The sequence below is a fragment of the Manis javanica genome, chromosome 8 (genome assembly GCF_040802235.1).
Source record: "Manis javanica isolate MJ-LG chromosome 8, MJ_LKY, whole genome shotgun sequence".
NCBI lineage: Eukaryota > Metazoa > Chordata > Mammalia > Pholidota > Manidae > Manis > Manis javanica.
Window position 1 is genome coordinate 2,707,918 of NC_133163.1, and position 15,565 is coordinate 2,723,482.

Below are 15,565 nucleotides of genomic sequence, written 5' to 3' on the forward strand. Positions count from 1 at the left end.
TGGAGTCCTGGGGGGCTGCTGTCAGGAGGAGTCCCTGCCAAGTTACCCCCTCCAGGCCTGCCAAGCAGCTCCCAGTCCAGAGGGGCTCCAGCTCTGGGGTTCATGCTGGGTCCTGGCCCGTCTTTGGAGAATAAAGGCTGGGGCCCTGCGTACCGGCCTGTGTCTCTCTGTCCCCCCAACTGTTCTCCAGTAAGAACTGTGTCTATCCTCCCCACCAGCCCGGCAGGCCCATCTGTACAGCCCTTTGTCCTCACCCACCCTAGCACAGGCGTGCAGGGAGCTGTCCCCACCTCCCCCAGCCTCCCCCACTGGCCTCTACCCACCCCATCCCACCCTGGGCCCTAGGCCAGTCCCTGACCCTGTGCCACCTTCCAAGTAGTACCCTTGTCCTGCACCACGTTCTAAGGAGAGCACCTTCTGTCTGGGGCCCAGAAGGTAGTTTGGTCTCTTCAAAGATAACCCAGGAAATGCAGAGTCTTGGTAATTTCAAATCTGCTCTGGTGTCCAGGAGCCGGGTTGGCCTTGCTCAAGGTCAGGCTTGTCCCACCGGTGTAGGTGGAGCCCCCTCACGCTGGCAGGGAGGACCCTGGGCTTAAGGGCAGATGAAGGGGAGTCTGCCAGGGAACTTCAGATAGAGTCCTAAGTCATCTGTGCCCTCCTTCTGTGCTGGGGTTCCCCCAAAGCCCTCCACTCTGACCCCCTGCAGGCGTTTCCTCAAGGGATCTTTTAAACATGTAAATCATGACACATCACTCCTGTCGTCCTTTGATAAAGTCCTTTCACCAGGATTCTTTGGAAGTCCCTGCTGTGTCTACCCCTTCCCCTCACTGCTTTAGTCTCGTCCCCTGCCAGGAGCCCCCACGCACCCCAGCATCTATCTGTCCATGAGCCCACCTTCTTATGCCTACCCTGGGGCCTTTGCACCAGCTGTCCCTGTGCTGGTGGAGTCCTGCTGTGATCTGCATGGAGTTCTCTCCCAGGTCTTTCAAGGCTCCGATGATCAAGTGTCCCTTCACAGAGAACTCTAGCTCCCGGCCTCCCACCCGAACCCGATCCTCCTCCCCACAGCTGCTCACAAGGCAAATTAGAGATTAGAAGTGAAAAAGAAGACAAACATAGCATTTACGTGGCACGCAGACAAAGCAGTCCTAAGGGGAAAATCGATAGGGTTACAATCTTACGCTAAAAAACAGAGCTCAGGTCAACAACCTAACTTCACAACCTGAACCCAAAGCTAGTAGAAGGAAGGAAATACAGAACAGAGATAAGTGAAATAGAGAATAGAAAAAATAAAAAACAGTAACGGAAAACAATAGTTTGTTCTTTAAGCAGATCATCTACCTAAATGTCAATTTTGTTGGACTAAGAAAGACTCAAATTACTAAATGAGATATGAAAGTGGGGACACTACTTGATTTTTCAGAAATAAGGATTATTTGGAGAAGTAGGAACAATTATGTGCAAACAAATAGGATAGCCAAGATGAAATGGACAAATGGTGACACTTGGAACATGAAGCCATTTGGAGGTAGGTGTTTTATGCCAGCTTCTCAAGTAGGACCTGTTGAGCCAAATATTAGACTTTGAGAAAAAGGCTCGTCACAAGCTCGCCACAAACAGGACAAACGCAGCTGAAGCCATTGGGTCATTTAGTCTCAGCTAATTAAGTGTCCTTGAGTCCAGCAGTTTATTTCTGGATGAAGACGCAGGGAGCTGTGCTCAGTCCACTGTATCCGCAGAGATCATAGCAGGGGCTCCTGGGAGCCTGTGCCCCAAGTCCATTCCCTAGAGGTTCAGTGGCTCAGGGGCTGCTGCAGTCATGGGTGGCTCGTCAGGCATCTCCTTCCAGAAGTTTCTATATCTGACCTGTAAGTGTGAGGGAGAAGAAACCCCACGTTGATGATATCACCCAGCTTCATTAATTGCTATCACAACCCCTAATGTCACTGTCGATAAAATAAGAGTTCCTGTGGCCAGGATTCTCACCTGGCCCTGGTTGACTAGATCACTGCACACCTGTGGGCGATACATGGCTGTCGACTCTATATAAATAGCTCCACCCAGTGCTCTGGGCATGACACGGTGCCAGGGCTACAAGGCTGCAGGAGAGTGGAAAAGAGGCTGGAGTGGTGGCAGCGCCAAGGACAGAGGCCCAGAGGACGGCTGTGTGGGACGGCTGTGAGGACAGAGAGGCCCAGAGGCAGAGACTGGCTTGCTGCCTGCAGACTTGCTCTGAGTGAACAGGATTTTAGTGACTGACCTGCCACCTGGAAATAAAGTTGGGTATAACCCTTTCACCCCAAGAATGTTTTGCTGTCATTTTCTTTGGTCACACTGAATCCATAGCAAACTTGCCTGGGGCTGAAATCCATTGGCAAGACAGTCACACAGCAGAGGATGGAGTCTCTTGACAACATGCTCAACGTGAGCATTTCAGCACTGATTGTCCCAGGAATGGACACTGGGTGAACTTGCAGGTTGTTGGAGTTTATGCCATAACACACATTCGTCACCACTGATGGGTGCTTTAGACCTAGAAACTACTTTTAAAGTCAGGTCAGGCTAGTGTTTGAACAGCAACCTGAGATTGCTTCTACAAAAAATACACATGGTGGCATGTGCTCAGACATCCTCATCAATATTTACTGGAATGGACAGAACCAGGGGATGCCAACCATTTGATTTACCAGATTCTCTTGTTGCTGTATTGATACATGGGGCAGTTCCCAACAGGGCTGAGCTGAGTAAACATCTGGAGAATGCAAAACAAATCATGACTTATCAGCTGACTTTGTTTCCTACAAGGAGAGAATAAATCTTTGATGTAGACCAGTGGCCACCCCGGAAACCCAAGGAGAGGTCATTGTAAAGAAACCTTTTGGATGACTTCTGGCCTCTAATTTGGAACAGGCAAAATCAAGTAGTGAGCGGAATAGAAAGAAGCACAACTCGAGAGCCTAAAGCCAAGAAATAGTTCTTTTTATCTTAGAGACCAAACCCCACAAAGAGCTTGTTCAGAAAGCCAACTAAGGCTGTGTGGCTAGGACAATTCAAGGCCGTAAGAGTCACCAAGAGCCCTCTTTGGTCGTGAGAGACCACTTCCTCTGAGTTTAGTTTGTCCTGTACCAGGCATGAGGGTTGTACCAGCCTGAGGTTTTTGATCATGAAATGTTCTGTTTTGTCCTAAGGGGTTCCCAAGGCTTTAATCGCCAATAAATAACCTATCACCACAGAGCCAACTTGGTTAGTTTTAACACTTTTTTCAACTGCTTGGCAGGAACAGAGGACTCAGGGATGTGATCCTCTGCCCCTGCGTACTGTCACTTTGGGAATTCCTTAGGTGGGTCCCGTCATCTTTCCCATTCGGGCCCAGGCTTGAGGACACTTGAGGGTCTCTCTCTTGCGTTTTGTTTTTTTTAAAGCACACTTGTTAGCTTGGATTGTACACTACTAAGTGTACTGACACCACCAAAGGTGTCTGCACATTCTTTAGAGGCACCCTGGAAAGCCCGGGGCTCCTGACACACGGGGAGAGAGCGGCGCACCTCACCGGGGGCTGTCTTGGTGGCTCGTGTTTGGACTCAGTTTGTCCAGATCTAAAGAAGATTCTTAGACTGAGCTAGCTGGGGATCAGCCCAAAGACTTGAAGATAATGAGATGTCTGCGCATCACGCTGGAGCTCACCTCCCCTTCACCTTTCCCCGTGTCACCCAGGGGAAGCTGGCTCTGTCCTGCCCACACCTCAGACACTGGAGACCCACCTGGGGCTTGGCCTCACCTGCAGGCCTGAGCTCTGTGGGGCCACTGTCACCCCCGCCCATAGAGCCTCCATTGCAAGGGAGGCTGTCGCCCACCCTGAGCTGCCTGTGCCACCAGGCCATATCACTCAGCACAGCTGGGGGCCAGGTGAGACTGCACACATCCCACCTGAGCACACCTGTGTCAGCTGCAATTCAGCCATAGCAGAGAGGAATCAGCCCAGCTTGCCTCCCTTAGGAAGGCCTCCTGATGGCCTGGCCCTGGGCCCTCTGGGCTACAGCCTGGATAAGGCCAGGTGTGGCAGGTCTAGGGCTGCCCCAGGCTGGTTCCCCCAGCCCACCCCCTGCCCACCCCTGTCCACTGCTCCCCAGCAGGCCACTGGGGCCACAAGGTGCTGAAAGAATGCAGGTGATTCTCCTCCTGACACCCTAACACCAGGGGCCAGCCCCCTGCAGGGGTGCCAGATGGGGAACCTCTGAGGCAGAGCATGGCCAACACTGGCAGAGGGAGCTGGAGCCCCTTCCCAGACCCCTGCCCACTGGGGCAGCCTCTGTGGGGAATGCAGGCAGCCAGACAGCAGCTTTCCCAGCTGTGGGTCAGAGAGCTGGACACAGGAGTAACAGCCCCCAGATAGTGGACTCAGGACAGCCTGGCGAGGGAGGAGAATGGGACGAAGAGCATGACCCTGATGGGGAGAGGGGGGTCCTAATTCTCTGGAGAGAGAGAGATACAGCAGAGGACTTCCTGGAGGAGGTGGCATCTGTCACAGCCAGGCCTATGGGGCCACCGGGAGCCAAGGGCACACAGGGTGTCAGGGACAACGAACCATAGCCAGGGCCTGGGACCCCCAAGGGCCAGTTTGCTCTAAGGAAGAGGCCACAGCAGAGGCCACATGGGTGGCAGTCAGACAGAAGGCAGGTAAGGTGGGGGCGGGGGGCTGAACCAGGGCCCGATGCTAGTGGGAGAGGTAGGTGGAGGGAGGCGACAGTGACCGGCTCCCAGGCCGAGGGAGGCCTTCCCTACTCCAGACACAGCACCACAGCTCAGGCCAGGCACCCCCCCCTACACAGACTGAGTGACATCAGTTCTCCAGGGCAGAGCTGCAGCCTGGCAGGGCACAGAGTCAATGGGGAGACCCTGGGCTGGGGCTGCAGTCCTGCCAGGTGCCCAGGTTCATGGGACAGGCCTGACCCTCCTGAGATCTCCTCTGGAGGACACTATCTCAGGACTGGTCTCTGGAAGATGTGGCCAGGGAAGGGGCAGCTGAGAGCGACCAGCACATAGGCCTCTGGGCAGACATCAGAGGTGGGGCATAGTGAGGGGTGCCTCCAGAGCAGGGTCCAGGAGATCAGGGGGCAGGTGTGAGGAGGGCTGGGAAGAGGGGGGGTGGCACTCACAGGCGAGCTGGCAGCCACCAGACAGAGGCTCCGGAGAGAGCCCCTCAGGCTCCAGGACATCGCTGCCTAAATGCCAGAGGAGGGGCTGGAGGAACCCCTCAGCGGCAGGGGAGGACGCCGCTCCAGCCCAGCCGGTGACCAGCCTCGCCCTGGGCCAGGAGCAGACTTGGGCCCTGGCAGGACCAAACCTCCAGAGGATTATGACACAGCTTGTGTCCAGAATACACATTGTCCTGGACACTGTAGTGAACCCCTGAAGCACAGGGGTGTGGGGAAGGCCCCCCCAACTCCCCCACTGTTCTATGAGGACAGCTGCCTGCCGCTTCACCCCAGATATGTCTGGCCTTGAGAAACCTGTTGTACACATGGGAAAGGAGCTAGATAAGGGCCTTGAAGGCCAGATGCCTGGCCATGAAGGCCACACGCATGCGCATCTTAAAACATGTGTGTAACCATGAATCAACACTGTAGCAGTACAAGAAGCACAGCTGTGTGCAGAATAGAGTGGCCTGTCTGGGCGCCCTCCATGGCGACTCCCGCCGCCTTCTTTGCTCTTCGCGTTGCCCCAAAACCTCAAAGGCAACCCCTGGACCCCAACACTTGGCGCTGTGAGCAGGATGAGGTAGGTGGTTGCGAGAGCTGCAGTCCTCTGGCTCCCCTGGACACAGAGGGGCGGCTGGAGGAGATGTGGCCTCCAGCCTCTATTTGGTACCCGGTGGCTGCGCACTTGACCACATGGGTGGTGCCAGAGGATTGGGGTCCGTACAGCCGACCCCAGAGGCTCTGTGGGTGGCGTTGGGAACCCTAGAGTCCCTGGCCCCTCAGGTGCACGGGGATCAGCTGGGCGAGTAGCGTGGATGTCCCTGACGGTCATCCACCGGGCCGCTCGCACACCTGCGCACCCGCAGCAGCACGTGCAGAGTCTCCGAAGGAAGGAGGATCCAGAGCAACGGCTGGCGGCCGCCCAGTGCATGTTATGGGGATCGCTGAGTCCTGCCCGTCATCGCGGGCGGGAAGCCCTTAGAGCAGCACAGCGCCCATGGTTGTGCACGCCCGCCCTGCCGTGCGTCAACGCGTGGAGGGAGGTACAAGAACCCACAGGTGCAGGGGGAGCCGGGTGGCCCCCAGAAAGACATATACGTCCACGAAATTGCGGGATTTGGCCTAGCAGTGTAAGCAACATTTGGGGGAATCTGTGCCGGCCTGGCTGCTGGGGCTGTGGGATGAGGGCACCGAGAATACTGAGCTCTCACCCGCTGAGGTGTCACAACTTGCCGGCATAACAGCTGTGCCCTCTATGCAGTGCCTATTGCGGGCGCTAGGTGCACAGACCCACACACTGGCAATAAGACCCTGATTAACTAACTGGTCAGTGGCTGCAGCAAAGGCAGTGTGGGATACCCCAGGGTACATGCCAGAGCGTGTAACAAAGTGGGGCACGTATCTGGAGCTAGTGCGCGTGCTCCGTGAAGTGGGTACGAGGCAGATGATGTTTGCTCCCCATTATGAAGAACTTTAACGTCTTATATGAAAGATCTTGTTCTAGCCAACGGTCCTGCAGGGACCTTTGAAGTGTTGCCGCGTTGCTAGTGCCATACACCGACTGCCCAATATATGAAGCGGTGTCAGCATTAGCCCGCTTGGGAGACGTAGAAGTAAAGTGACCTCAAGCAACCGAAGTGATAACTACCGCGGTGAAGCAGCACAAAGGGAAAAAAACAGCCAGGGCGAAAACAGCGCCGAGGACGGCCGCGGTAGGATCGCTAGAAGTGAGCCGCAGACAGGTGTGGACCGACCTTTGGCTGCTGGTTTGGCTCGTGAGAGCTTGATGGACAGACAGCCTTCAGAGGTCCTGACGGGACTATGGCCGCAGTTGCGTCCAGACCAACGCTATCGCCCACTGCCCCGAAGCGGGTGCGGGGAGCGCTGTGGCGGGCCAGGAACCCGCGCCCTATGCGCTGACTTCCTCCCCGACTAGGGGTGGGGGGGGGGGGGGGGGGGGGGTGGGGGGGGGGGGGGGGGGGGGGGGGGGGGGGGGGGGGGGGGGGGGGGGGGGGGGGGGTGGGGGCGGGTGTGGGGGGGGGGGTGGGGGTGGGGGGGGGGGGGGGGGGTGGGGGGGGGGGGGGGGGGGGGGGGGGGGGGGGGGAGGGGGTGGGGGGGGGGGGGGGGGGCGGGGGGGGGCTGGGGGGGGCGGGGAGGGGGTGGGGGGGGGGGGGGGGGGGGGGGGGGGGGGGGGGGGGGGGGGGGGGGGGGGGGGGGGGTGGGGGGGGGGGGGGGGGGGGGTGGGGGGGGGGGGGGGGGGGGGGGGGGGGGGGGGGGGGGGGGGGGGGGGGGGGGGGGGGGGGGGGGGGGGGGGGGGGGGGGGGGGTGGGGGGGGGGGGGGGGGGGGGGGGGGGGGGGGGGGGGTGGGGGGGGGGGGGGGGGGGGTGGGGGGGGGGGGAGGGGGGGGGGGGGTGGGGGGGCCGGGGGGGGGGGGGGGGGTGGGGGGGGGGGGGGGGGGTGGGGGGGGGGGGTGGGGGGGGGGGGGGGGGTGGGGGGGGGGGGGGGGGGGGGGGGGGGGGGGGGGGGGGGAGGGGGGGGGGGGGGGGGGGGGGGGGGGGGGGGGGGGGGGGGGGGGGGGGGGGGGGGGGGGGGGGGGGGGCGGGGGGGGGGGGGGGGGGGGGGGGGGGGGGGGGGCGGGGGGGGGCGGGGGGGGGGGGGGGGGGGGAGGGGCCCGGCGGGGGGGGGGGGGGGGCGGGGGGGGGGGGCGGGGGGGGGGGGGGGGGGGGGGGGTGGGGGGGGGGGGGGGGGGGGGGTGGGGGGGGGGGGGGCGGGGGAGGGGGGGCGGGGGGGGGGGTGGGGGGGGGGGGGGGGGGGGGGGGGGGGGGGGGGGGGGGGGGGGGGTGGGGGGGGGGGGGGGGGGGGGGGGGGGGGGGGGGGGGGGTGGGGGGGCGCGGGGGGGGGGGGGGGGTTGGGGGGCGGGGGGGTGGGGGGGGGGGGGGGGGGGGGGGGGGGGGGCCGAGGTACCCGGTACACTGGACACCAGAGGACTGGGGGCCATTTGTTGAACTTGCCATTCACTGGTCCCCACAGAATATACAGAGGGTGCTGGCGTTGGTGGATACAGGTGCTGACTCCACCCTCCTCCATGGCCACCCGGATCGGTTCCGGGGCCCCTCTGCGGTCATAGAGGGGTATGGTGGGCAAACGGTGCGGTTGCGGCGAGTGACTCTGACTCTGAGCATTGGGCACCCGCCCCGACATCAGTATGCAGTTTATGTATCTCGATACCAGAATACATTCTAGGGGTGGATGTGCTGCACGGTCTGACAATGCAAACGACTCTGGGAGAGTTTCGGTTGCGTGTGCGTGTTGTGAAAACAGTGTGGTGAGGTCATCCCCACCGCACACCTTTAGTGTTGCCACAGCCACCCGCATAGTGAACATTAAACAATACCGGCTGCCTGGTGGGCAGGAGGAAACCGGACAAACCATTTTGTGGTTGGAGGAAGTACACATTATCCAGGCAGCACACAGCCCTTTTAATTCCCCTGTATGCCCTGTGAAGAAGCCAGATGGCACTTGGAGAACGACAGTGGACTGTCGGGGACTAAATAAAATGACTGCCCCACTGCACACTGCAGTACCGAACATCACTGACCTGATAGATAAGCTGACTGTGACTTCGGGGACTTCCCACTTTGTGTTGGATCGGCTAATGCCTTCTTTTCCATTGACATTGCACCGGAAAGCCAGGATCAATTCACCTTCACATGGGAGGGCCACCAATGGACGTTTGTGGTCCTCCCACAAGGATACTTGCACAGTCCTACTTTGTGTCATGGCTTGGTGACTACTGGCCTGGCCACCTGGTTCCACCTGCCCTCGGTTCAAGTGTTCCGTTATGTAGATGACAGAATGTTGACTTCTGATTCTCTCCCATATCTAGAAGCTGCTGCTTGCAGTTTGCACCAGGCCCTCCAGGGGTGGGGATGGGCCGTCAATGAAGACAAGGTGCCGGGACCTGGTTACTCTGTCAAGTTCTTGGGTGTGTCTGGTTGGGTGAGACAAAAGTACTACCTGAGGCAGTGATTGATAAAATACAAGACTACGCCCCCTAGAAAATGTTAGGCAGCTACAAACATACGGAGGTCTGTTGGGGTATTGGGGAACGTTTATCCCTCACTTAGCCATGCTGTTGAAGCCACTGCATGGCCTTATAAAGCGAGGGGAAACATGGGACTGGATGCCGGGGATAGAAAAGGCTTTTGCTGAGACAAAAGCAGCAGGGGCTCAGGCCCAGGCACTGTGAGTCACTGACCCCTCCACACCTTCCTGCTGACGGTGTCTGCCAGCATGGACGGGTACGGGTGGGGATCATGGCAGAAACACGGGGCCCACAAAATTCCAATAGGATTTTGGTCTCAGCTGTGGAAGGGGGCTGAGACTCACTATTTGCTGTTGGAAAAACAGCTGGCAGCGTGTATGCTGCCTTACTGGCTCCTGAAGGAGTCACGGAATGCAAGCAGTACAGGTGGTTACTGCCCTCCCGATTGAGGGGTGGGTGCGAGCCTGAGCCACAGCTCCCTGGACTGGGGCTGCGCAGACACCCACCCTGACCAAATGGGGAACCTATTTAGAACAACAGGCTAGATTCTCTAAAAGCCCTTTCACAGGAATTGCAGCAAGTTTGGGACGATTAACTTTTGTGGTTGAACCCGCACCCACCTTACTGAGCATGGAAGTGCCAATGGTAAGCCCCTATGAGGAGGGGACAGGGACACCACCAGCGGAGGCCTGGTACACAGACGGACCTGCAAAGGGCCACCCACCAACATGGGTGGCTGTCACCATTCAGCCCTTACAGGAAGAGTTCTGGTATGAGTCCGGAGTAGGGCGATCCAGCCAATAGGCTGAATTATAGGCGATGTGGCTTGTTTTGACTAGGGGATCAGGTAAAATAACCATTTGCACTGACAGTTGGGCTGCGTTTTAGGGCCTCACTGTCTGGCTGCCTCAGTGGGCAGTGCAGGCCTGGGGAATCGGCCATTGCCCACTGTGGGGACAAACGATGTGGAAGGACATGTGGACCCATGGGTTAAAGGAAGGGGCCCTAATACATTGTGTGTGAGGACACCACCCAACACTAAGTCCTGTAAATGATGTGGCCAACGCCTTGGCCAGGGCTCGTATGCTCCACGAATGCCCCCTATGGACATGGGGCCATGGTTGCATAAGAAACTAGGACATGTAGGCCCTAGAACCATGGGTAAAGTTGCCCAGAGGTGGAACATTCTGCTGATGTTTGCTGATGCAAAACAAGTGGTGCAAGCATGTGCTCAATGCACTTCCTTTTACCCACATTGTCGTCAGGTACCCATGCAAGAGGGACAGCTCCCCTGCCCACCAGAGCCCTTACAGGTGTGGCAAGTAGATTACATAGGGTCCTTGCCCAGTCATCAGGGATGTAAATGTGCATTCACAACAGTGGACATGGCTACAGGAGTGGGTTTTGCCCATCCCATGGCCCAGGCTACCCAGCACACTACTAAACGGGTCTTGGAGCACTTATGTGCCAGTTATGGGTGTCCGTTAATGGTCAACAGTGATGGAAGGAACCACTTTACAGGACAGAAGATACAAGAATGGGCTTGACAACAGGACATTGTATGGTAATTACACGTGCCCTATCGACCCCAAGCCCCCGGAATGGTAGAAAGGGCTATTAAAGGACAAGTTGAAACATTTAGCATGGGCACAGTGGGTGAAGCACTTGCCCGTAGCAGTACAGTTGCTGAGTGAGCAACCAGAGAAAATGGGGGAAAGCCCCATAGGGCTGTTGGTGGTGGCTTGCCCATACATCTTGAAATATTTGAAACAGGGCGCCAGTGAATTGCAGCCACAGTTGCTGGAAGAAACATTGCTCCTTCCTGCCCCACGTACGCTGTCTCCTGGCCGTACCAAGGAGTGGACGTGGCTGTGGACCTCAGTGTTTGAAGGACATCTGTGGGTTGCGTTGTATGAGGTATGGGGGGAGGGCTGACCCCTGGGTCACAAGTTATCCCATGGATAGGAAGGTGGCCTTTTAAATGGACTGCCTCCTTGCCGGAGAGGGCAACAGCCATACTGGCAGGGACTTCAGCCGTGTGAGTGTGGCTAATACCACAATTTCTGTTGAAGGCTGAACCTGATGCTTTGCCAGTGTCCTTGGGCACTGTGGTCTGGTATCACAGACCAGGAAGGCCACCCAGGCAGCCACTGTTTTGTCACAAGATGACAAGGTCACTTGTACCCTCCCAGAGAACTGGGACTTGCTGTTGATGGCGTCTTTGTCTGTCCTGTCTTTCTGCCCAGGCTGACAGAGAGCAATAACATGGTGGCACGGGCCCGTACTTTAGCCCAGGTACATAGGGTCTCCCACTGCTGGGTGTGTATGGAACTGCCCTAGGATATCACTGCTGGACTGCTGTGGAAATCGCTCCCTTCAACCTGTCTGCGTGGGAACGCCCTCGAGCACGGAATCGCAGTGATGCCGAAGGTGAAGCAAAACAGTGTGTGACTGAGCAGTTGATCCGGCAGTCAGCACACACTCTGCCTGGGGGAGGACCGTGTATAATGGGTGGGGACGGATGTCTAGTACACATGTCACCTTGCAAACCATAGCTCCGCTGTGCACTGAACAGCAGGTTTCCATACCCAGTCTCATGGTTGGCTGGTTACCCAGAGAACTGTGTGCCAATGTCAGTGGTAATCGCACCCCTAAGCGCTGGTGGGATGGTTACACCCATGTGGGCACTGTGCCGACCAACCCCCGGCCAGGATAAACCATCTGGATATGTGGGGAATACGGCTGGTCCTATCTCCCTGCACACTGGATGGGCCGTTGTACATGGGACCGCTCCGACATATCAGGACAGATATCACAAACCTTGCAGTGGCCCACACATAACTGGGATGCTGTACATTCCCGCTGGCATCATCCCAAATGGACGGCATGGTGGTTTTACTCCCTGGCTATCTTCCTTCCAGGAGCTGGCACTATAGATGTAGAACTACAAATAGACGCCGTGGCACAGCATGTTGTGCTGTGAATGTAACAAGGTCCTTGCCAGCCCTATTGCTAGATGAAATCACCCAGACGCGGAAGGTGACTTTACAAACCAGAATCGCTCTGGATCAACTCACAGCTGCACAAGGGGGCTCCTGTGCTTTACTGCACGTTGACTGCTGTGTTTATATCCCAGACCACCGGCAGCAAATACAAGCTGTGCTCCAGGAAGTGGATGAGGAAGTGTCTCAGATACAAGCCTCATCCCAGGACCCCTGCCTACGTGGTGGTCACAGCTTGGCCCCACTTGGCGGTGGCTCCTAACCACAGCGGCAGCCGGGGCATGTGGCCTCCTTGTCTGTGGCTGTTCTTGTTTCTGTGGACTCTGGGCACAGGACTCCGCTTTGTGTGCAAGAAAGAAGCAGGCAGCTGCTGTCCTATAGAAAGGGATGGGGTGCAGGGAAGGCCCCCCCACCTTCCCCCACTGTTCTTTGAGGACAGTTGCCACTGCTTCACCCCAGATATATCTGGCCTTGAGAAACCTGTTGTACCCATGGGAAAGGAGCTAGGTAAGGGCCTTGAAGGCCACATGCATGCCCATCTTAAAACACTTATGTAACCATGAATTAGCAGTACAGCAGTATAAGAAATACAGCTTTGTGCAGAATAAAGTGGCCTCTTTGAGCACCCTCCATGATGGCTCCCGCTGCCTTCTCTGCTCTTCATGTTGCCCCAAAATCTCAAAGGCAACCCCCAGGCCCCGACAAGGGGTTGCCCAGGAAATGACCTGGTCAGAGTGCCACATGCTCAGGCTGGGGAACATAAGGGGGTGGCCCATGCAGTCAGGGGGTGAGGGGGCAGAGACCCTCCGTGCCACTGACCTCGGGGAAGGTGATGGAGATGAGCATAAACCATCTAGGAAAACAGCCCCCAGCTCCCCTCCTAGCACGCAGGACAAAGCAGAGCGTCTCAGCCCTCACGCCAATTACAACCATCGGGGAAATGCCGGCGCCCTCAGCTGCAGAGAGCATGAGTTACCTGGCTCAGGGGGCACAGACAGAAGCAGGTGGCTGTGGGGCAGCCGGTGTTCTAATGTGTGGCCTGAATGGAGGACTGCTGTGTCCCAGGGGAGAGAAGGGCCAAGCAGAGGTGTCTCCCAACGCAGGGCTGGGAGACCCCACACAGCAAGGGTGCTTGTGCAAAGAGGGAGGGACTGGTTCCAGGAAGTCACTAAACTTACCTGTTCAGCAGGTGGCAGACCGTGGAGACACAAAATCCACAGTAGGTTCTAGTGAAGACCTACCAGCCCCTTGAAAGCCCCTGAGCAAGGGGAGGGACCTGAGGAGTCAGAGAGTTTGCCCCAACTTGTTGAGAACTGCCCCTCCAGGCAGGACTTCCTGCCCTCCCTGCTGCCCACCTCCCACCCTACCTGTGCTGCTGTGTGTCCTGATGTCCTGGGAGCAGAGGGCCCCCTGAGCTCACTCATCTCTTCTCTGTCCCTGGCTGGGCCCAGTGCGCCCTCTGCTGGCCTTGGGACCCAGAGATGGGAGGGCAGGGGGGGACAGAAGGTACTGCCCCCTTAGGCCACTGTGGATAAAGTGCAGGTTCCTATGGCCAGGATGGCCCTGGTTGGCTAGTTAAACACGTGTGGGCAATACATTGCTATTGACTGTATATAAAGAGCTCCACCCAGTGCTCTGGGCGACATAGTGGCAGGGCCACACAGCTGCTGTGTGGCTACACGGCTGCAGGAGAGCAGAGGCTGGAGTGGTAGCAGTGCCGAGGACAGAGGCCCAGAGGACGGCTGTGTGGGACGGCTGTGCAGAGAGGCCCAGAGGACTGCTGTGCAGACAGAGGGGCCAGGAGGCAGAGACCGGCTTGCTGCCTGCAGACTCGCTCTGAGTGAATGGGATTCTAGTGACTGACCTGCCACCTGGAAATAAAGTTGGGTATAACTCTTTCACCCCAAGAACATTTTGCTGTCAATTTCTTTGGTCATATTGAATCCATAGTGAACTTGCCCGGGGCTGAAACCCATTGGCAAGACAATTGGCAAACGTCTGCAGGGTTCATGTTGACTTGGGAAAAGACAGGCTGCCCTTATGGGAGGGATGCTTAGCGGGCTGCCCCTGTGAATGGGGAGACAGTGGATCATCCCCCAATGGGTATGTGGTCTGAGGTGGCTTGCCTCCCTAGCCCAGGTGACACCTGAGGCAGCAGGGGTGGCCCTTGGTATCGTAAGCAGAGCCTTTGAGAAGCAGAGTGCCCGGGAGGCAGCGGGGACTGTGGGTTGGCTGCTTCTCACAGTCTTAAAAAGGTCTACAGAGGAGACCCAAGAAATGGCGGCACGAGAACGCGAGCTACAAACCTCTGTGGATGCCCCAAGGAAGGAGATGGCCTGGATGCAGGAGGTGGCAGCACGAGAGCGCTGGCATCAAGGTGCCACTGGAGAAGGGACGGCAGCGCTGCCAGGTGCTCTGAAGGAGGAAGAGGCCATCAAGGAAAAAGACGAACTCCTGAGGGAAGCACAGGCGGAGGTGGCTCAAGAACGTCGGCTGGGAAGCACTGAGGTGAAGGTAAGAGAGCTGCTGAAGACTGAGCTGGCATTGCTGCGAGGCATGGTAGAACAGGGAAAGGGTGTAGCAGGGGAGGCAGTCGGGGGAGGGGAGGGAAAGGTGCCATCAGCCCCGGAAATGGAGGAGCTGGGGAAGGACGGAGGGGTGGTGCCGGAGGTACTGAGCCCCCCTGTATTGAAAGCACTCCCAGTGGTTGTAAAGAAAATAAAGACCCAGCAGCTGAAAGTTCCCCAAGGAGAGGAGCAGCCCCCTCCCCAGGTCGTGGAGCACCTATGGTCTGCCCCTATGCTCAGGCTGAGCTGGGGGCTGTGGGACTTAGGGGTGGATGGAATTGTTCTTTCGGGATCAGAGATGGGAAAGCTGTCTTCCCTGACAGTGCAGCCGCCTTGAGGCAGCGATTACAAAATGCGAGGTGACATGTACAGTAGTTGAAGCAATGAGAACCCAGAAAGAAATAAGACCTGTTACTCACAGGAGGAATTTGAGGGGCCCTGTGAGGGTTACGAGGACCCAGATGTGGTTTGATTTGATATGGGCAGGAGTATATGGAAGGAAATCAGATGGGAAGTCAAAGAGGATTTTCCTGGAGCTGTTGCAACAACTGAAACCAGAGCAGCAGTTCTAGCCATTAAGTCCAAAGAGGCAGAGGCCAGAGACAGAGCCACGAGTCCAGCCTGTGTGTCTGCAGGACTTTTTGCTGGAGAGGCTGGAGGACAATGTTGGAGCTTCCTTGCACAGGGGCCAGTGCAGAGGACTCAGGGCACATAGACCGAGAGGAGAGAGTCCTGGAGGGGTGGAGTGTGGAT

At 57.8% G+C, this 15,565-nt stretch overlaps 1 long non-coding RNA gene across 3 annotated transcripts; it reads left to right on the plus strand.

Moving 5' to 3' along the window:
* Window positions 1-5,625: 5,625 nt before the first annotated feature.
* LOC118967112 (uncharacterized) lies at window positions 5,626-12,907 on the plus strand. Of its 3 annotated transcripts, XR_012133643.1 has the most exons (4): window positions 5,626-5,778; window positions 9,085-9,183; window positions 11,017-11,160; window positions 11,490-12,905. It is a non-coding gene; the product is annotated as an uncharacterized lncRNA (long non-coding RNA). The 3 variants fall into 3 exon arrangements; XR_012133641.1 differs by having other exon boundaries at window positions 9,085-11,160; window positions 11,490-12,907; XR_012133642.1 differs by lacking the exon at window positions 9,085-9,183 and having other exon boundaries at window positions 11,490-12,904.
* The last annotated feature ends 2,658 nt before the right edge of the window (window positions 12,908-15,565 follow it).